The 16,679-nt window shown below is 42.2% G+C and overlaps 1 pseudogene; it reads left to right on the top strand.

Moving 5' to 3' along the window:
- The first annotated feature begins 675 nt into the window (after positions 1-675).
- On the top strand, positions 676-3,721 carry LOC135698786 (uncharacterized; annotated as a pseudogene).
- The last annotated feature ends 12,958 nt before the right edge of the window (positions 3,722-16,679 follow it).

Here is a 16,679-nt window from a genome sequence, read left to right as displayed (position 1 = left end):
ATAGCTATGCGTTCTAAGCTCGGATGGTCGATTTATGGTCCGTCAGCAGGACGAACAGGCGGTGGAAATATCATCATGGACATCACCGTGAAATTACGACGAAGATATCTACAATTTGCTGAAAGACCACTACTCTCTGGAGGAATCCATAGTGGCGGTTGTACAAGAGACGAAAGACGAGAAGAGAGTTCGGGAGATGTTGGAGCGAACAACCATGCGTGTCAGTAATCGCTTTGAGACAGGACTGCTCTGGAGAACCGACGATCCCGATGGCCCGTAGGAAGTTGAAGTAGTTGGAGTAGCGTTTGGGAAAGACTCCCGAGTTGTACGAGAAGATTTGACAACAGATTGAGGAGTATCAACTAAAAGGCTATGCCCACTTAGCGACGTCGAAGGAGCTGGTGGAAATCGATCCACAAAAGAGGTGGTATCTTCCTCTGAATTACGTCCAAAAGCCGAAGAAGCCTGGGAAAATCCGTCTCGTATGGGACGCCGCAGCAACAGTAAATGGTGTGTCTCTCAACAGCCAGCTGCTCAAAGGTCCCGATATGCTGAAACCACTGATTGCTGTATTTTGTCCCTTTTGTGAGCACGGAATAGCTTTCGAAAATCTCAACGCGTCGGAGTTTTCAGTAAAGTATCCAGAGGCGGCGGCAGCTATAATCAAAAAACACTATGTTGATGACTATTACGACAGCGTCAACACCATTGAAGAAACAGTACGTCGAGCTAAAGAGGTACGATTCATCCATTCAAATGCGGGCTTCGAGATAAGAAACTGGGTCTCGAACTCCGCCAAAGTACTTGAGTGTCTTGGAGAACCACAGCCGACCCAAACAGTTCAGTTCAATGTCGAAAAAGCAACGGCACGGTGCTCCTCTGACCGTTTGTATAAAAAATTAGTTCCATCAAAAGTGAGTATACCAATTGATTTGTTAGATCATTCTGCATCTCTGAAACAAATTTAAAAAAATCGTAGGGCACATTTTCGAGTTACGCCCTTTTAAAGGCGTAACTGCATAAATCTCACTAAAAACAGGGAAATTCCAAAACGTATTCTTATTTTACATGCACAAATCGCAACACTCGCTGTTGTTTTTTAGAGAACACAAGTAGGCATTGACAAACGTTATTGACAAACGTTATTGACAAACGTTATTGACAAACGCTATTGACAAACGTGCCTTTTGTGAGCTTTGTTTTGCTTGAAATTTTATCATGGATAATCACGCAATCAACAAAAAAAGTGTGCATTTTATGCCTTTCAAATAAAAAAAAACGTTAGACCGATCTCCAGTGCAATACGTCAAGTGATTAGGGATCATTACTTAAGCGATATTGATGTTCGCGAGTGGTATTATCCGTCCTCAATATGTGCCAAGTGTCGGATTTATTGCAGCCCTGTAAATGGAAATAGCAGAAAAGTGGTCCTACATTATAAATACAAGTTTAACTATTCTAAGAGTACGAGAACAAATTCAAAGTGCACTTGTGAAGTTTGTGAGGCTGCCCAGCTAAGTATGGTAAAAATCTACCGGGAACAGTTCCTAGAAAGGAAATCCAACGTAATTCAAAACCGAGTAATTTAAACACTTCTAAAGTCATACGCGAGGTCATACGCATGTGTAATACTTGTCTAACGGAAATTGGACGAGAGAAGAATCACGTTTGTACTGTCACTGAGCGTTCAGAAAATTTAGCAAGAATTCTGAAAGAAAATAATTCTCCACCAAAGGCATCAGAAGCAGCTGTGTCAAAGTTTCTAGCCGAAAAAGTCTCAACTTCTGGTAAAACTGCAACTGATGTATTTCAGAATGTAGCTTTAACGTTTTATTTGATTCATACAGGTTCTGAAAACATTCGCTTATCAAATCGTCGAGAAAGACCATTCGTATTTCTAATAGCTAATTCTACTGTATCTTTGAAAGAACGGAAACGCATGCGGACGGAAGATATGTTCAAAGTGTAGACGGAGAATAACTTGAGCATGCGGAAGACTCTTGGTAATATTTTATTTAGGATTTGCCGAAGCTTTTGATTTGCTTATTGGTTAGTTGATTTACAGGCATCATGAAAGGTTTAAAACGAGGTGGAGTGAGCTTTGAAACTGGCTTAAAAGGAAAGCTTTCTAAACTGAACTCACAGCTTGGAGATTTGTTTAGTATTGTAGAGCTAGGAGAAGTAGCCAAAGGTAAAACTCAAAAAGGTACATATTTTAAAGAAATCTAAATTAAAATGTTCTTTTCTAGCTGAAAACGTCCATCTTGGTCAATGCGCTGATGTTCCAGTTATATTTTGTAATAATATACCTGAGTTGCTTGAACGAATCAAGAAAAGTAGACACGCCAGTGAGGAAGAACTTTTCATAAAGCTTGGTATTTATCGACGGTGGAGGAGGATTTTTTAAGATCACTCTCTCTGTTGTATCCAAACCCCAAAATAATTCCGCAGATTATTTTAAAGACAGCGGCGTGAAACGCTTCCATATTTTGGCATTGGCTCCAAATCTTGCCGAAAAATATGAATATATTTTTTCTAATCTGGAATGGTCTTTTGAAGCTGAATCACTTGGAATCGATTATTGCCGGTGATTTAAAGATCATTAACGTGATTATTGGAATAATGGCGCATTCATCTACCCAACCCTGTCCATATTGTGTAACAGAAAAATCAAACCTTGCATTGCAAAGTGGAGTGCCCCGAACGATTGGAAACATTCGGGAAAATTCCAATAAAGACCCATGTTCCAAAAATCGTAAAAATATGCGAGCTGCATTAAACCACCACTGGTTTTCGGCCAAGACAGCACTCCTGTTTTGCTGGTATGCCCTCCGCCTCCACTTCACGTGGCACTTGGGATCGTGAACATGGTTTTTCAAGCAGTGAAGAAACAAAGTCCAGACTGGGCAGATTTACGGATCGAAAAGGCTCATGTACGACACCAACAGCGAACATACGGTTTTACAGGACGAGCATGTCACAGTCTCCTTGATGCTGTCGATGTTCTCGGAGAAAACGAAGATTTGCTAAACTATGTTGATGTAAGGTACAGTTGTTTTTCGATCAGCAGGTATAAAACTAATGACTGTTACTTTTTATAGATCCTGAAACACTTTCAAAATGCGTACAAGAAATGCTTCTCATTCGAACTTGAACCCCGATTTGAAGAAGATATTAATAAGTTTGTCGAATACTAGGAAATGTTGCATCTACCAAAATCGTCCAAATACCATATAACGAAGTTTCACGTGAAAGAGTTTTGTAACGCAACTGGACAAGGTTTGGGTTGGCACAACGAGCAGGCGTCCGAATCGGTTCATAGCGATTTTATTGACTTGGGAAAGATACAAGACCACGAAAACATCATAGATATACAAATCTCAACTTCTGCGTGCCGTAGTTTTTTTTTTTCCTTTGGTTTTGTTTTTTTCCGTCGATCTTGTTTTCCGTGCTGAGCACCAATGCTACCGACGTGCCAGGAAGGCAGCTCCCACACCTGGACCCTACCTATCGACCCATCAACTCATGAACCGGGGACCAACGGCTTTACTTCCCATCCGAAGGAAGGCGTGATCAGAGATGTTTTGCCTCAGAACATCCCGGCGGCGCCGACTGGGATTGAACCCAGGCCTGCTGGGGTGAGAGGTAATCACGCTTACCACTACACCACCGGCGCCGTTTGCGTGCTGTAGTTGACTACAATAGTGGTCATTTGTGTTGAACCACTTTGAGATTCATTAATTATATTTAGTTTTATTAGTTTACAGTTAATTTAAATAAAACTTTAGCCTCAAATTAACGTACAAAACCCTTTTTAATTCCAAAAATTAGCAACCGTTACAAATTATAACCATGTAATTAATATATAAACACTCTTCAATCGACATTTCATGTCATGTTGCATACAAAATAAGCATATGTGATGGTATTTCACTGTTTTTAATGAGATTTATGCAGTTACGCCTTTAAAAGGGCTCGAAAATGCGCCCTACGATTTTTTTTAAATTTGTTTCAGAGATGCAGAATGATCTAACGAATCGATTGGTATACTCAGTTTTGATGGAACTATATTTTTTATAATAACGGTCAGAGGAGCCCCGTGTAACGGAGAACGAGCGAGTCCTTGGAATAATTTGGAATCCTAGCCAAGACGTCTTTTCATTCGCCACCGATCATCGACCAGAGCTAAAATCGTTTACGATACACGGCAAAATGCTCATCCAAGATTTGTGACGGGCGGGCTGCGGTTGGGACGACGAAATGGACGATGAGTCGTTAAAGAAGTGGAAGCGTTGGACGGTTCTGTTGACGCAGGTAGAAGGTATTTGTATTCCTCGTTGTTATCTCGGGGACTCGTATTCATTCGCCGTCGAATCACTCCAGCTTCACATTTTCATGGATGCCAGCGAGCACATGGATGGATGTGTGGCCTATTTCAGAACGATAGTGCATGGAAACGTGAAGACTTCTCTCGCACGAAAGTAGCGCCGTTAAAACGACAGTCGATCCCGCGCCTTGAACTGATGACAGCGTTTCTGGGTTCACGGCTGTTGTGCACTGTCCAGTCACATAATTCCATCCCTATTAGCAACAAACTCCTCTGGACGGATTCCCAGACGGTGCTCAGTTGGATTCGCTCCTACCAGCTCAAATATGAGCAGTTTGTGGCTTTTCGCATTGGCGAGATTCAGGAAAACACAAACATATCCGACTGGCGTTGGGTGCCAACAAAAATAAATATCGCCGACGTTCTGACAAAATGGGGACAAGGTCCTCCATTTGTGTCGAACAGTTCGTGGTTCAACGGTTCACAATCTCTTTTGGAGACTGAGAAACGGTGGTCAGTAAGCGTATTGCCTGCCGTTGATACCAGTGAAGAGATGCGTACGTGTGTACTACAAGGTGGCGTTTGGTGCTCCTTTGATCAACGTTGAGTCAACGTTGATTCGGTTCGTCGCGAACTGTCGCAGAAAAATATCTGGTCAACCTATCCTGGTGTCCAAGGCAACCCCGGGTCAGGAACGTCTGCTAAAAGCAAAACCAAAACCTATCCTGCAACCTCTTCGACAGGACGAGTTGCAAGCGGCCGAAACGATCTTGTGGAGGCAGTCTCAACGTGACGGGTTTCCAGAGGAGAAAAATATCCTTGAGAGAAACCTAGACCTGAAACCGGAACAAACTCCGGGTCGATTAGAAAAATCAAGCTCCTTCTGCAAGATAAGCTCCGTACTCGATACCGAAGGAGTTGTGCGTGTCGGGGGCAGAATAGAGCAAGCGGAATTTGCCACATTCGACATGAAACATCCGGTCATACTCCCTAAAGGACATGCGGTAACCAACATGTGGAACCGTTGCCGTAGAAGTATTGGTGGGCCAACGGTAAGAGAAAATGTGGATAGCGCTCTTCACCTGTCTAGCGGTGCGAGCAGTGCACTTAGAAGTTGTGCACAGTTTGAGGACCCAGACGTGCTCAATGGCGGTTAGGAGGTTTGTCTGCGAACGTGGAGCTCCGGACGAAATATTCTCCGACAACGGCACAAACTTCAAAGGCGCTAGCAATGAGTTGGAAAGGATGTGGCACATCGATCGAGCATGTGCAGAAAGCGTGACGAGTCACAAACATAAATGGAGCTTCACTCCACCAGGTACCCCACACATGGGTGGTATTTGGGAGCGTATGGTACGATCGGCAAAGGAGGCATTGAAGGCGCTCGATGATGGTCGAAAACATACGGATGAAATCTTTCTGACTTCGTTGTCTGAGGCAGAGGATATGATAAACAGTCGTCCTTTGACCTATCTGCCACAAGATTCTGCAGAAGCTGCAGCGATAACACCAAACCACTTTATCCATGGCGTTATAAAGGATGCAGACATGGTTGACGACGGCGCTGTGGACTTAGCGGAAACTCTGCGGAATGCGTATAAATGCTCGCAGTACTTGGCCGACCAAATGTGGCAGCGCTGGTGCAAAGAATACCTGCCGACAATAAACAAGCGGACAAAATTGATCAACGAGCGCAAAGCGATACAGGTAGGCGATTAAGTGTTTGTCGTAGATAGCGCACGGAGGAAGAACTGGATAAGAGTAGGGTTACCATATGGTATCCTAAAGGAGGACATGTCCTCCTTTTTCAATAATTTTTCTACATCCTCCTTTTGCCCGAAAATGTCCTTCTTTTTAATCCTTGCATTTATTCCAGTTAAATATTCATAAAATTGTTTTCAAAGAGCGCAGAGCTTATTTGTTTAACCTCATCTTATCTAGCAAATACCATTCGATGGTGAGACTAGGAGTATACTACAGCTGTCAACCCCCGCACATTTAGGCTGCGATCCATTTGGTAAACTTCCACTTAAATTGCTTATTTCAGACATACCAGGAATCAATTTTGACAAATAATTTCTCGAAAGTTGGACGATGAACAACAGAGGGATCTTCAAACATTATAATTTATTTTCGAAGTATCAGTGAAAATTCATCAAATTTAACACTGCGTTCCATTTTTTCTGAATTTTTACTTAAATTTGACATTTCGAAAATAAATTACAATGTTCGAAAATTTCTCTGTTGTTGATTGTGTGATTTCCGAAAAGGTGTTTGTCAAAATTAATTCCTGGCCTGCCACAAAATAAGTCTGGTACAATAGCATGTTTATTTGAAAATTTTCTATCTGTCAAATTTAAGTTAAAATTCACCAAATGGATCACAACTACACAGATTGAGTTGCTTCAGTACCGCGGGCGTCCATGTACGGGCTTCAACCGTACGGACGCCCACGATACTGAAGCAACTCGTCAACTGGGGCCTTAGCGGCCATATCATCCATTTCGTCCAAAATTTCCTGACTAGCCTCGGTAGGTAATACCAAATCCCGCACTTTCTGCGAGGAAACTGGCGTTCCCCAAGGTTCAATGATCGCTGTCACTTTGTTCCTGGTAGCCATGAACAGTGTCTTCGAGGGGTTACCAGCGAACAGCTGCATTTTCGTGTACGCAGACGACGTTCTAATCGTAGCCACAGGTCAAACTCCGGGACGAACGAGGATTAGAGCCCAAGCAGGGGTTTCCGCCAGATTGGCCGCTTCTAAAGGTTTTCAGCTGTCTGCTGAAAAAAGCGCTAGGTGCCACGTTTGCCAGTATTGACATCTGGTCTGCTGGCCTTCCATAAAGATCGGTAATCAAACTATCCCATTGAAGAAAACTGTGAAACTGCTGGGGGTTGTCATTGATCGGTCGCTTAGTTTTGACCACCACCTTCAAGGGGTCAAGGACAGTTGTTGCAGCAGGATCATCTTCATCCGCACAATCTCCCGTACCCACCGGTCCAACAACAGAGAAGTACGTTTTCGTGTTGCCCGGGCCATCGTAGACAGCCGGCTGATGTATGGACTCGAGCTGACCTGCATCGCCACCGACAAGGCAATACAAATACTCGCTCCGGTGTACAATAGCTACACGCGCATCATCTCCGGTCTCCAATCCTCGACGCCAGCCGATGCCAGCTGTATCGAAGCCGGCATTCTCCCTTTCCGGTACCGCATCTATGCAGCCGTTTCCAACAAAGCCGCTGCATTTTCAGCAAATACCGCCGGAAACGACAGAATCTGCCTCCTTAGCGAGGGGACAGAGTTCTCCGTACAATCAGTGGCCAAGATTCACTGGTACGGAGATAAGAGTTGGCAATTTCCCGCACCAAACATCGACAGCCGGATAAAGGAGAAGTTCAGAGCCGGGGACAATTCCGTAGACCTTAGGAGATCGGTAGCAGAGCTGACCGGATTGTACCCAAACTACATACATCGTTACACGGATGGGTCAAGATCGAGAGCTGGAGTCGGAATGGGAATCGCTGGTGACATTTCCTCAACGAGTAGAAGTCTGGCAAAACAATGTTCGGTGTTCTCGGCAGAAGCAGCGACTATTCTTCATGCCGTCACGGTTCCAGCGGATCGCCCAATCCTGATCCTGTCGGACTCCCACAGTGTTATTCAAGCCCTTTCGTCGGAGGTCCCGGTCCACCCCTGGATCCAGGGCATCCTGAAGGTTGCGCCACCAAACACTACCTACACATGGATTCCAGGACACTGCGGGATCCCAGGGAACATCGAGGCGAACAACCTACCCGGGTCAGGCCCATCTGGTCCTCGGTACTAGCACAAGGTACCGATGCAGGACGTGAAGAGATGGATCACTTGCACAGCGCAGACAGCGTGGGCAACGGGATGGTCCAGTGCCAGACTTCCGTTTATTAGAAAAATTGAATTAAATCAAAAATAAATAAATAAAACAACAGATTGAATCCAACATGTGTTCGATTTTGACGTTTTGTTTCTATGAGATTTTAGGTATTCCAAGTATAAATATTCAAATCGACGTATCTGATTTTACAAACAGTCACTTCGGTTTCAATCAGCGATGACGTGTATCTTGATTTTTGTACATTATAAAATTGCAGATGGTTTTAAGGCTGTAAAGCTGTAGTTTTCATGCAAATAAGCTAGACTAGATCATTTCCAAGTATCAAAAATTAATTATGAGGGCTAGTTTGATGCATTTTTCAGAAGTATAACGAGAAGATGAATTGAATTAATAACTAAAGAGCCTGAATTTATAAAGAGGCGACATCTTATCCATTTGACAGGTTTTCTGCTCGATTGGAATGACTTTTCCTATGACTTTGACAGAAAATCGATTGTTCCAATTTTGACATGTCGTCTCTTTATAAATTCAGCCTCTTTATTAATAACCACTACAAGTTATGAACAATCTCAATTGAAGCTTTGCAAATCATGAATTTTGTGATAGCGCACATATTATTAAATCGTTTAATAAAAACTCATTGTCCTCCTTTTATGTTAAGAAAAGGAATAATTGTCCTCATTGGCGTAACTAATGGGGGTGCCAGGGGGGCCAGGACCCCTCCAGAATGTTTGGTGTTTGTTTTTAAATCACCGGTATTTTGTCAAGCTTGTTAAGTTCAATGCTACTATTTAACAGTGATAAAATTGGACCACCAACAAAGATTTTTTAAAGTCCTTTATGTTGATTACTTTTGTTATGTTCTGGACTAGAAGAAACAATTTGGTGAAAATATATATTATCAAATTAATGGCAACGTCTTATTTCAGGCTCTACAAATTATCCATGAGCCCAGGAATTTTTCTTTAACTCGTAGAAACTTCTTAAAACTTCAAATAGAAGTTCAGGGAGATCGTAGAAATTAAGTAAACTTGGTAGAAATTCTGGGAAATTCATAGACCTTCAGAAAAATTCATAGAAAAAAGGAACTTGGAAACGTTGTGAATACTGCGTAGAAGTAGAGAATTCATTTAAATTTGAGGAGCTTCGTAGAAGTTAAAGGAACATTATTTTATTTTAGGGAAGCTCATTATTGTTCGGGAACCTCTACACAATTTCAGTTTTTTAGCCTCATGGACTTGGAATAGTTGTGGAGATTCAACAGCAAACTTTGTAGAAGATTTTCGAATTTCGTAGCATTTTGAGGAGCTGCGTAAAACTTCATATAAGTGTAAGGAATTTTGGGAAAGTTCAGGGAATTTTTTAAGAGATCTAAAAACAGTTCAATAAACTTCTAAGAACTTCAGGGATCTTCGCTTCAGTTTAGGGAACTTCGTTGCAGTTTTTCAGAGATCTTACTCCAAAAAAACTTCATGAACTTCTTGTAGGTTTTGGGAACTTCGCTAAATTCTAGGTGTTCAAGAATATTTGTAGGTGGCTTTCCAGAAGTGCAAAAATGTTCAGAGATCTTTGTAGAATTTAAAGAAATGGAAAAAATATGGAATTTGCAATAAATTCAGGGAACTTCGTAGAAGTTGAGGAAATTTTGTAAAACCCAAGTTTTGTAGATGTTCAGGAAACGTTGCATAAGTTACAGGATATTTTTTCAAACATCCTTCCTAGACATCGGGAAACATTCGAAAGATTTCCATTTAGTCCAAGATATTAGTGAAGTTCACTGGATATTTGGTATGTTGTAGGTTGATCAGAAAGTATTCAAAAGTTTTCCAGCTAATGGAATCATCGAAATTCGTTGACTTTTATTAACATTTGTATTCGAAGAATTTATGCTTACAATCTGTATCAGAGATTCTTTTTTATTAGTTTAAAATCTTGAAACCATATGGGTTTGGGATCACAAAACTATTTCTATTTTAACATTAACAATGTTAAGAATTGTGTATCTGCAGCATATGCATGTACGTAATTAGTGGATTTGTTAGTTATTTTGACGTTTTTAACAATGCTCGACATTTCCCATTTTTTAAATAATTTCTTGTTGAAAATCAACAGCACTGCTATCGATACGTAGAAATATTTATGATCGATTGGTGATAAAATTATTGAAATTGGTCCAGGAGCAGCTGAGTTATTAACGTTCAAAATCTTTCATAATTTCGTTACACGTTCCATTTTCAGTTTTCACAAAGTTTACCCCCATATAGAAATCACCGACGCAGTCCTACGTAAAAAAATTGTGCATCTTGAACATTTTCCTACGTCCTAAACGTATTAAATTTATTCTGTGTTGCACTTTACCTTGAAACCGCCAGAATTTTATAAAATTATAAAATTCAAACTCCTAGAGTTTAATTTTGGTTCCTTTGTCTGAGATTTGACTGATGGCGATATATTCAAAATCAAAAAATATCTAGTTACAAAATTCATGAAATTATCTAACCCTGGGAATTTTCTTAAGTTTGAGATGCTTACATTTACAAGATTCGGACTGTGATTTTATTTCAAAAAACGAAAAAACGATCATTGCTTGTTCAAAATCAGCAAGCGTTTAAGGCTCTCGCAATCGAGGTCCCAATCGTTGTTATGGAATGAATATAATCAAATTTATTGTTTCACCATTAAAATAATGGTGTCATATTATTGGTCACAGAAAACAAAAACCCAAAAATAAATTGCTTTGGAAGCAATTTGAGTGAGTTTTTAATAAACCGTAGCTTTGCAAAATTAAAAAAAAAAAGTGCAGCTGGCCCCCCTTCGGCCCCCTCCAGATAAATTTTCTAGCTACGCCAATGATTGTCCTCCTTAATCTCCAAACCTCAAATGAAATGTCCTCCTTTTCAAGTTTTTGATATGGTAACCCTAGATAAGAGGGATCGTCGAGGAAGTGTTTAAAGGTAATGATGGCAGAGTACGAATGTTCGAACGTCTAGAGGTGTGTTCAGACGGGCTGTTGCCAACTTGGCGGTTATCGAGGTTCCTAGTAAATCCGGCAATTCCGACGAGAATCCGGAACCGTAGGGGTGTTTTTTTTATACAGGGGAGAATCTGCTCACAGACACCTGAAAAGGAACTCAGGGTGTGGGGATGGAAGAATTTCACTCCCGACCCACTAAACCTTACCCTGTGCGCTTGGCCCTTGACCTCCCCGGAACCGCCCGAAGGCATTACTTCGTGGGAGGGGCCGCTGTAGCGCTATGGCGCTTCTCTAGCAATACTTTATCGATCTAACCGGGCAGTAAGTAACGGCTGCTCGGCACGCCACTGTCGTTGTAGTTCCGAAACTAAGTGGTTGACCGCAGTCACCACCGCGCTCCAGTTCTCGGTGGTACCACACATCCTAGGAACGATCTTATCCGGACTGGTATCCGCTCCGCATATCGCTAGATACTAGTTCAAGCGTGGACAGGCGAACACAACGTGTTCGGCGGTCTCCTCGACGCCAGCACACCTGGGGCAGGTGGGAGTACTTGCATGTCCGAACCTATGCAAGTAGCTCCTAAAGCAGCCATGGCCTGACAGGAACTGTGTCAGGTGGAAGTTTACTTCCCCGTGGCGCCTGTTGACCCAGCTTGATACGGAAGGTATCAAGCGGTAAGTCCACCCCCCTTTTGTGGAGTTTTCCTACTCCGATTGCCATCTCGCGGTCGCGGTCGACACAGCTCGCGCGTTGTTGCGCACCCCTCGAACGATCCTCGCGTCATAGCACACCACGTCCACGGGCGGGGTGTGGCGAAACCCAGTATGCACACAGTTCGAGAAGAGTGACGATCTAACTCATAGCGTAGATCGTTGATCGATAGAGTTGACAGCGATCGGACGGAAGCAAAAGGAGGAAACAAAAATAAACCTCGGTGGATGTAAGTGGAGTGAAAATTTCGTTAGCCATACAAATAGCGATAGTTGAAAACTACAGTGAAACAATAGTGTTTCAACTTAGATTAATTTCTTAAGTCGAGCCTAAAAATAATGGGAATGGATTAAGTGAAATCAAACTAAATTGATTTGAGCTAATAGTGTTTTAAACTTAGCCTATCCTAGTTAAACAATAACCCTACGAACCTCAGTAGCACGAGGACCTGGAAAGAAACTATCAAATTTTAGAGCTGCTACTAAAAGCTGCTACAGAAAGGTGGTCCATTTTCTTAAGGTAAATCCAAACAAAACCCATAAATATACTTGTCAGTGTAGCTTTAGTAGTTGAGAACCGAGACGGATACTGAATGAATAGGAAGTGTCCATGACCCACATACTGCAACGAAATGTGTAATACATATACATTTCACCTCTATTTATGATTTTAAACCGTCCCGTCCCCTAACTTGAGCAATTTCTCCGACTCAAATTGACCCTAGTAGAAATTTTAACAACAAAATATGATGCCTCATGAAATCACAAAACAACAAGGTGAACAAAAAAAAATCAAAATCAGGAACATTCGTCAAGGTCGCTGCGAAAGAAAGCGAAAACACGATCGCAAGCAGATTCACCTACCTGCAAACAACCAGGTGTATCAATCGTACGTGCTGCCTACACAGATATCGGAGGTATAAGTAAGCAGTTTACAACTTTAAACAAAGAGGAGCCTAAAACAAATAGAAAAATTAATCAACAGTAAAACGAAAGATACATTCCAACATCGAGAAATAGAGAAAACAAGCGTATCAAGTGAGACGAAAAGCTGCTACATGCCCTAGGTGAAGATTAATTGCTTTAGATAAGTCCTCTAAATAGCCACCGCCGATCGGACAACCGTGCGCGAACTGTGCGTGTGTGTGTGTATAGGTAACGGAAGAGGCGGTCAAAACAGAAAATTTCCAAAACGTTGAATCAGCTCTTGCGGTCGGTATTTTCGGGGGAAACCGTCTCGCGGTGGCGACGACGACGACGACGACGGTTCGGTTCGGAGGAACGTCACTGTTTTTCAAGAACTCGTATGGCGCATACCGATCGGTATGAGTCATGGCTTGCTTCGACCACACCAAACGAAGGTTGAAGGCGTGCTTTCTTCGGGCTACTGCGGTCATATGGAACACAATGCTTTTGCATTGTAGTTACTTATGTTATGCGTGTTTTTTGCATTCTGAAAGAAGCCGAGATGACTGGTTGGGTGCACTCGACGTTCGGTAGCTGAAAATGTTTAGAGGGTCTAGTATAAGAAAGAGAGAAGCGGACTGACTGGTTTTAACCCAAACGAACTGTCAAAGCCAGAAGCAATCGAGCAGCACCTATCTTGATTGTATTGGCAGTGTTGCTAGAAACCACTAGAGTCGGTGTATAATGAGTCACGCCAAGAGTGAAGCCAAGTCTACCTATTGAACTGTCAAACTGGCTACCTATCGTGCAAAGTAAATAAACATTACGATGCTATGAAAGGTCCACGAAAGGTATTGCCATAAAATATAAAATATAATCGAAGAAATGAGCATAAACACGCAGTGAGCGCTAAATTGTCATGGGATACGCTCGGTTATGATTAGTAATGAGAATTTCTACTATTTTTTGTTAAGATAATTGGACAAAATCACTGATATAATGATTTACTACAGCCGCAATATTTTTTCTCTCGCTAGAAGTAATTTGAAGTTGTTGTAGAAGTCCTCTGTTGCCAAGTGAAAAGAATGGGAATCTTCCGAAAACCGTGATGCGAGTTCAACTGTTTTTCTCTTGGCGTGACTCATTATACACCGACTCTAGAAACCACCTACCTAAGCTTAGGTTGCCAAGGCAGTATATTTTGAATACGCTTATCTCTTATACTAGACCCTCTCTACTGTTCATCGTTCATTTGCATTCGTTCATATGACAACTGACTGATCGAGCATTTTCAGTCCAAACAATACAATAATTTTAAACTCTACCTGTTCCGGTTTGTTTGAAGCAAAATTGCAGTCGACTAAATACAATGAATTTAATAGATTTTGCCTCGCTGAATCACAGTTTTTGAGAAAAAAACGAGTTTAAATTCACAAAAGTACTTATTTTCATGGAAATTTGGTTTGCATGTTCGGCCAAGTCGGATTTATGCTCTGCCTTTTAAAAAATAGGCTTGGAATTTATAGAATGGATCTTACTGAATCCATACACACATAGAAAATAACACGAACGCGGTTTAATTTTCTACCGACCTACTTCGGCTACCAACGAGAAACCAAATAATTCATTTAAACAAATTTTATCAGGCGTAAAAACCCGAATCCCGGTTACAATAGGATAAATTTAATTGGTAGAAATGATGGCTGAACCAAGGGGTAGGTTACTCAGCACAGTGTGCCAACAACACATATGGGAACACCTGGGCACACTCATTGGCACTGTTTGGCACCCATGGTACATAATTTTTATGATCTCTAATGTAACTGGCATCACTGCACTATTTCTGCACCTGCGTTTGTTGACACAAACAATTTTTGGTATCTGGAACAGATAATTTCGCCGGAGCCTTCAACTCACTCTTACTGCCATGGTCCGCAACCGGAGCAACGTCGACCGGGTGGTTGTTTCCCAAGCACGCTTTCGTTGCTGTTGTTGCTACTGCTGCCGGTTACTTTTGCTCGGTGAATTGTATGGACTGACGGTGAGCTGAAGTGTCTCTTCTGGTTGTTCCATCCCGCAGTCGTCAGCAACAGCACCACGACCGCCGTCCTCATCCTTATGACCACCAGCAGTATCTTACTATCTTCTGTATCACAATTGTCTTCTAACGTCCGTTCCAGTTAGTATTGGGCCACTTCTTTTTAATTATTGACCATCTATAACAATCTCATGATCGTGTGACAGAGGACTTATATCATCGTCCAGCATCTCGTCGTGAGTTTTCGGGCAAGTTGATCGGGATACGCTACAAATGACTCCTCGCTGTTTGCTGGTGGGTCATACGGCACCAATTTTGTGCTTGACTCGAGCATCCACCATACAGGATAATAACTTTTTGGTAAGCTCGTCGGAAAACGGGGAAATATGCAGCTGGGATCTGGTCGATGGCAAGTGTACCGAGAGTACCAAGATGGCTCAGCTTCACACGAACATCCAGGCTTATCATATGGCAAACTGCGACGATATTCGATTATTCTGCAATGGATACTACGCGGAAATCATGGTGATGGATCCGTTCAGTCTGGAAGTGCTATTTTCGCTAAGCTCCAAGGTTAATCCGGACTGGATTTCTGCTTGGATGTTTTGAGACGCTTAGACGGCGTAAGGATGATGTGCTGGCAATCACCACTACGGGGACCGTCAAGATTTGGACGTTCATTGGAAATGAAAATAAGTATTCCGAACCGATCTACGAAAATGAATCGAAGCAGCTCCGTTGTCTCAATGCCATCACGATGAACTGCTGTTCACAAAATCAACGCACAGTACTGTGCGAAATATTGGCAAATTTACGATGCTGGAGATTTTATCACTGAAAAACCGACATGACACTTAATTCTGACCAGTGATCCGAACTGTCAAAACTATAGGATTTTTTGATCTTTATAAAAATAATTTGTCCAGAATAGTACAGACACGAACCAATTCATAACCTTTGGATGCGGGTTCATGGCTTAGCTAAATATTTCCCGCGAACACGGAGCCAGATGTCAGTAGTGTGCTTTGGTCAGAAATTTTATTGTTTTTGCTATGGTCATTCATGTCGGTTTGTCGGTGATTTTATTGTTCTGTGCAGCGTGATGTTGCCATCGGGAGAACGTTGTATGGTAGGTGATTTCCTGACAAATGATCGCATTATATTGTGGTCCGACGAAGGAAAGGGATACATGTATCGATTGCCCGCGAATAACATTCCGGATAACAAAGATTTCCATGGACCATCCATTGGGAAGGATTCCCCTTTCATGTATTACGTGTTGTCGCAGACAGGCGAGAAACCACTGTCGTGTCCTCCAACTATGAAATTGGTTACGTCCTGAGAGGTGATTCCGAAGGGTTCATCAATATTTGGACCGCACCGGACATTACTACGGAGCAGATTAAAGTAATTCAGAATGAGAAGAGACTGCTTGCAAGTAAGTAGCTATGGATGCAGATTCCATAAAATATATTTCCTAAATGATTCGCCATCTGTATCAGTTTGGAAGAGGCGTGGAACAATTTGAATCCGCTACCACTACCCAGCCTCACGTCGGGGTCCATGAAAGAATCATCCATGTGGGCATGATAATCGTCATCTTCACCATCGAATGGCTTTGCGGCGAAGATATTCGCGTCTACGTAGTACTTCTGCGGATTGGTTCGCAGGGGGTGATTTTGGCTTAATTGAACTGTGACGAATTGATTTCTTGTGTCATCCATTCCGTCTCCAGTAGCTCCTTGATGGTGATCCGAGTTTTGGGATTCTTGTCCAAAAGCAAATTTCTTGCGGAATGATCAGTTCGGATTGCACGTCCACGAATGGGTTCTCGAAGAACATCAAC

This window comes from Ochlerotatus camptorhynchus, unplaced genomic scaffold, assembly GCF_037179485.1.
Source record: "Ochlerotatus camptorhynchus isolate MF236.1 unplaced genomic scaffold, CSIRO-AGI_Acam_v1.1 ptg000094l, whole genome shotgun sequence".
NCBI lineage: Eukaryota > Metazoa > Arthropoda > Insecta > Diptera > Culicidae > Ochlerotatus > Ochlerotatus camptorhynchus.
This window is presented reverse-complemented; position numbering and strand designations above follow the sequence as displayed.